Genomic DNA, 6920 nt, shown 5'->3' with positions numbered 1-6920 from the left:
ATAATCACTATAATGCACATAATATCATTACTAGTGTTGTGCATCATTTTATTCATTCATCCAAAAATAACTTTTAGAAGTTTAGAAAGAGAAATAAAAACTCCAAAATTCATCCTCTCTTGGCCGAAAATTTCAAGAGGACAAAACAATATTTTGGGTCAATTTTTAGTAAGATAAATATTGTTCTAGATTCAAATAATATTTATTTTAAGAGGTTATCTTGGGTATTCATCTTTGGGAGGGATTCTATCCTTGAATCCTTGTTCTTCCATTTGTAAGGAAAGCTCCAGAACAAGTGAGTAGGAGAACCCATTTGTGCCCATATATCCGGAAACTCAAAGTAAGGAAAACGATTTCTTCTTTATTCTTATTCATGTTTGCATGCATAAGATCTAAATTAATTTTATGACTAAATTAAATATCACATATATGAATATGTCGGAATAATGAGATTAATAATTTCTAACAGCGTTGTCACCATTCCTTGGCTAGGAGTTGCACTTACATGTGCAAAGTCTGTTAAAGTCACCCCCGTGTTGGTCAATACCGACTTTGTATCACGTTCACAACCGCCTGTTTGTCAGTCTGTCATTAAGCATCCGTGTGAGTCAATGTCCTAACGGTCACGTGTCTCCAATATATCAATTCACGTATCTACGAGCAACCAATTCCAACTCTTAACAGCATTCAAGCTTCACAACTTTCAAAACTTCTATTTCCCCTCACGTGATATATTATGTGCTAGTTGCTTAAATGCTAATTGCTCACATGCTTATATGCTTGCATGTTACGTGCTTGTCTGTGCGGCTGCGGATTTGTGTAGTCACTAACCATGCAGGTAATCTTGAGAAGAAAAAGGTACTCCAACTGAGTACCGGGCTCTTCCCAACAAACGTCGACCCGTCAAGCCCAAGGGCTTTAACCGTGTCGATTACATGGCATACGCTACCTCCCAACGAGTATCAACTCATATCCCCACAAGTCCTGAGAAGTTTCTAACTCCCCAGCGAGTGCCTATTTTCAAATGGATCTCACATAAGTCTTTCAAATATCCTCACAACATCATTTATGATCCAGACGCAGTGCTCACCCTAAATGGTTTTCCATAGAGCTTTGTTTATATGATTTATCCCCACGGGGTTCCTTTAAGACCCCCAGCAAGTTGGAGTTCGTTGCTCCCTAGCCGAACCTATCAATGTCAACCTGGTTGGAAGTCATTACCAGACAATATCTTGAAATAAGCCCGATGTTTCAGGCTATTTCTCACAGTCGATCATTCATCCATCGATGGCTGGCGAGCCTCAAAATTCGTCACCTTCAACATGGCTGGCGAGCCTGAAAACGTACCTCCAATATGGATGGCGAGCCTTATAACGCACATTCGATATGGCTGGCGAGCCTCCCAACACACATTCAACATGGCTAGCGAGACTCAAAACGCACCTTCAACACGGCTGGCGAGCCTTTGCGCGCAAATGATTCAAGGACGTATCCCAAAGATGCCTCAGGTATGATTCCTTCTTATGGCTGGCGAGCCTTTATACGTATTCTAATGGACTTTAAACGACCCGCATCGAAGTCAACAGACTCTAAAATGTTCCGACGTTAGGTCCTTGACTCGAATCCCCTAGTCGCCTCGACGTCGCCTTTCCCGACGGCAGGTCCTTGGCTCAAACCCTTTTTGAGTCGCCTCAACGTCGCAATGGTCTTCAGGTTATAATTTTCGATTGACTTAGAGGCCATACTTTGACTTTCGCCCTGTCCAAGCCTCAGTCAAAGTGGGGGCTCTGTAGATACCCAGTATCTGCACCTTCCAAGAACCACCCGATGATGATCGGACTATAACATGTTTTTCATATGCGTGCATGGATTGGCTATATGTGAGACGGTTTAATGCACTACTCAGATATGAAAAACGATTACAAAAGTTTTCTAACTTCATTTGCATTAAAATAACACTATTGAGAGTTGAAAACGTCTTCGGACCCAAAACCGACTCAGAACCCCGAAACTCGAGTCAACCTAAGTCAAACCAAATCTCGAATGTCGAAAATAATGCCATGAATGGTTTTATCTTGCCATTTTCATTGAAATGACCCAAATTAGAGTCAAAACCGACACCGGACCAAAAACCGACTCAAGATTTAAATCCCGACTCACACGGGTCATACCCGAGTCAAGGACACAAAATACCTACCCCAAATAACACCCAAGAGTAATATTACACGGCTAAGCATCCATCAAAGACCACAAATCACAACCAACATAACATTGGTTAGAACAAATGGAAAATCCAAATTTCTGAAAGGGACAGTACACCCCTTTCAGTCACTAGGTAGCTCGCGCCTCTTTGGGGTGTCTGCTTAGCCTCCAAGAAAACTCAACCGAACTACCATCGCACATTTCTCTATAAATACCAACCTTCACACACCAAAATTCTCACGCGAGAGTCCGCCCCCTCATTCTCTCTTAAACTTCTAGACCCGACTTCCTAAGTCACAAAATCGACACGTGTTTATGACCTACCAATCGTAAACACAAATCTTACACATATTGTTTGGTACCGTCATCGTGCATTCGACCAACCCATTCGACCAACTCAACATTAATCAACATGTTTTTCAACAACATATTTTCAACAAATTTTCAAAACAAAATCCCTTTTTAAGGCATTCTTTTAAACTTCTTTGATCGTGAGTAGTCACTACGAGAAAACCGTCTCTAAAGTCGTCTACGCCGCAAACATCAATAAACGTAAGTTTCAGGGTGTAAACACTCATTCATTTCATGTCTTTACTGTTTTTATGAGTTTATATGCATGAACAATGCATAACACGATTCAAATATAGGTTACACGAGCCAAAACTGGATTTCGGCCTGAGACACGGATTGCTTATATAGCAGGGAGGCTCGCGCCTCAATGCCCTCTCAGGCCTTAATCCGGCCGTGTTTGTTCTCGTCTTTCCTCTATATTTCATTTCTTATTTGTAATCGGTTTTTACCATTTCAAATGTTCCAAATCATTTTTATGACAAACTTTTTAACCATAAATCATAATCACCCTTGGTTCCATATACCATGAAGGTTTAATCCGTGACTGGGTGATATTAATTGGTTAATTATATTTTAAAGGAAATTCTCTTCTTATATTTACCATTTTAATTCATTTTTATGATCAACATATTTTGACCATTACAAAAATCATCCTTGGTTCTTTATACCATCACGGTTTATTCCGTGACTCGATGATATCATTGGTTAATCACAAATTAAAGGGTATTTTAATCCCCTTTTATTTTACTTAACATCTTTCTCATTTATTTACATTTGTAAATATATTAGTCATAATTCATAATCATCCTTGGTTCTTTATACCATGTCGGTTTAATCCGAGTACGATGACCAACTTGACTAATTACAAATAATTGAACTTAACATAAATAGTTCAAATCAAACATTATACATTTTTATTTGTAAACTATGCTCTTCAAACTTTCAAATCCGAAAACGAATATTACTAACATAATAGTAATTATTCCGAGTCATGCAAACAATACTTGCAAATCATTTAATCACAAATACGGTTTTAAATAACCTTTTTAACAACCTTTTAAAACGGTTTTAAACAAATATTATAACAACTAGGAGGCACCTCTTGGCTCGCTCCATGACTCGCGCCCCAAGAGCCTGCCTATTTCCATCTTTTAAAACCTGGGCAGAGCCCTTTCCCTCGCCGATAGGCTCGCGCCCGTATGGGGTTGCCTGGCACTTTTCTGTCTCGTTTTTGGCACTTGTCTAGGATGATCCCGATTACGGTTAATCCGAATACGTGACGGATCAGATTGACAAGCTTACGTTTTTACACTTTGTCATTTGACACCTTATTTCAAATAATGGATCGTGTTAAGCACCATAATCCGAATTTGGTAACTAGATGTTTAATTTCCATTTTCATATGCAAATCAATCTAAATCCAACTTTGACACCAATTTCTTGGTACATGGATAAACAAACCAACTTAGGAAATTCTCACATGTTAGGTTAAGCTTTTGGACGCGCATACATGCATTTAAACCGTTTTATCAACTATTGCACTTAAACAACTACGATCGATCAGTAGAGGCCGCTAACGCTGGCGGGATTGGGTGTCCGATTAAAGGGCTTCCCAATACGTACCCTCACCCCTTACTCAGAACCTTTGGATAGTAGATGGCCTTATCCAGGGCGTACGAGAGTCATTTTAGGCATAGAATGCTAATAGGGGGACGAGTCCTTATCTTTAGAACTTATGTCAAACACCGCTTTTTGCCTTGATTGACTTAGGTATAAAGTGGATTCGAATGGGTTCCAAGCATCCCATAAATTCTTGGTGGCGACTACGAACATCTCTAATCGTTTCGAGACCATTGCCGAGATGAAACCGACTGATCTAAAGCGATCCGGACGAAAGCATTTTTACGCCGCCGAGCGTGGCTTTCAAAAGACCGCTGCATGTCCACAATTTGACTTGGCGTGCTCGTGGCCCGTGACTACGGACCGGTAGGCGACATCACGCCCGCAGACCGGCTTGTGGCCCATGTCCACAGGCATGTATTTGATTATCTGGAGTTTGTAGAAAAGGTAGAAGGAGGATGATGAGAAAAAAAAAAGAAATAAAAAAAAAAGACGAAAAAAACCGTGAAAAAAGAAAGAAAAAGAGAAAAGAAAAATGAAAAATGAACGGTTTTCCTCCTACACATTATTTTTATCTTATGAGGAGTATTTATTTGGTTAGTGAGTTTGTGTGCCGTAATAAGGGACACTTGTGCTTATTTTTAGTGGATTAAGAATTGGATATAGTTCGTTTGGTTTGTTAGGTAGCTAGCTTGACTATTAACCTCACACTTCCAAGTAATATTTTGCCTTTTCTTACCCATTCCCTCACTTTCCCATACTTTTATAAGCCCTCGGCTGTGACGGGACCTTGATTGGTTGAAATGTATGTGTATGGTAGCTAGAATTGTCTATCATATTAGCTGCATTCATGTTTAATTTATGTCGGTCGTAGTTTAGGTGAGCGACTATTTTTCTTCTTCTCTTACAATTCATATGCTTACCCTTTGCTTCATGAGAGAAGAGTGACCCGTGAGAGTCCATCATTAAAGGTCTTGCAAGGTCGATGGTTCAGCTTTAGTATAAACATCTCATAACTCCTTTGCATTTGACTGTTTTGCTATAAGTATTAGTGCTTACATTAAATCGGTTTAAGTGGACAATTTGTAGCTAACTCTGAGTTTTCTTTTCTGTTCTATTAGTTTTGCATATAGTTTGCTTGGGGACAAGCAAAGGTTTGGTTTGGGGAGGTTTGATGCATGCATTTTATACGGTCTTTCTAAGCCTTACTTGCACGCATTTCTATGCATATTACGTAGTATTAAGCTACAAATGTCCCCCGAATTTTCTACTTTGGTTTTTCTTGTCCTATTTGGAAGAATGAACCAAAGAGAAGCGGAATCAAGCTTAGAACATGTCCCTATGCATAAATTTTGGAGATGAGTTGAGTCGGAGCTTGGAAACTACTATTTGGTGATGCGCGTAAAAGTAAAGAAGCTAGGCGAGCAAAATAAGAGTTTCAAATTACTAGTGCCTACTTTGAGGAGCCATATCTCGAGTTCTACAACTGATATTCAAGTGATTCCAATTGGAGATGAAAGCTTATCCTCTTAGCTTTCCAACACCAAGAAAATCGCTTGTTTCCGACAAGTTAGTAGTATTTTAGGGCGGATAGTGGACCAAAAGGACCTTTCCTTTACCCTTCTCACATTAGACCAACTGATCTCATTATGACTGAATTGCCTAATTATTTTTGTTAATTTTATTGTTGTCTTTCTCTCTGTCTTATTCTTAGTTTACTAGTTTAGAAAACAATTTAAACACCCCCAATTGTGACCATACACAGATTAGATAACAAGTAGGTAGTGACCGCCTCCCTGTGGATACGATACCCGACTTACCTCAGCTGCATAAGTTTAGGCTGGTTGGTTTTATTTTTGATAGGGTTGCAACAGCCGTGTCAATGGTAACAAAGGGTTGGTCAATTGCTTAGGTGGACGTAAATAATGCTTTTCTTCACGGCGACTTGAGTGAAGAAGTCTATATGAAGTTGACGCAAGGTTTTGAGGCTAAGGGAAAGCATAAGGTGTGTAAGCTCTTAAAATCTTTATACGGGCTCAAACAAGCTTCAAGAAATTGGTTTGCGAAATTGGCTGATTCACTACAAAGGTACGGTTTTGAACAATCCTTGGCCGATTATTCCTTGTTTACCTATAAAAAAAATGGAGTGGTACTTGGTGTACTAGTTTATGTTGATGATATGATCATTCTTAGCAATAATGATGGAGCTAGTACACTGCTTAAGGCATTTCTCGACTTAAAATTTGGGATTAAAGACCTTGGCCGACTCAAATAATTTTTGGGTATAGAAGTTGCGACGGGTCCAAAAGGTTGGTTTCTTAGCCAATGAAAATATGCATTGGAAATTATTGCAGAGGCTGGTTTAGACAGAGCGAAACCTGTCAATACTCCAATCCTGCCTAATCACAAGCTTGCTCTAGCCAAAGGGTACGTGCTTAAGGACCCAATGAAATATTGGCGGATAGTTGACGACTCATCTATCTAACGATTACACGGCCTGATTTGGTATATTCCGTACACATTTTGTCCCAATTTGTTCACGAGCCAAGAAAAGAGCATTGGGATGCAGTAATGCGAGTAGTACGTTACATCAAAGGAACTCCTAGTAAGGGAATTATAATGAGTAAAAGTTCGGAATTGCATTTGTACGGTTTTTCAAAATCGGATTGGGGAACTTGCCCGCTGTCGAGGCGTTTGTTGACAGGCTATTTTGTGGCTTTGGGTGACACACCCATTTCGTGGACGGG

This window comes from Silene latifolia, chromosome Y (genome assembly GCF_048544455.1).
Source record: "Silene latifolia isolate original U9 population chromosome Y, ASM4854445v1, whole genome shotgun sequence".
Classification (NCBI taxonomy): Eukaryota; Viridiplantae; Streptophyta; class Magnoliopsida; order Caryophyllales; family Caryophyllaceae; genus Silene; species Silene latifolia.
This window is presented reverse-complemented; position numbering follows the sequence as displayed.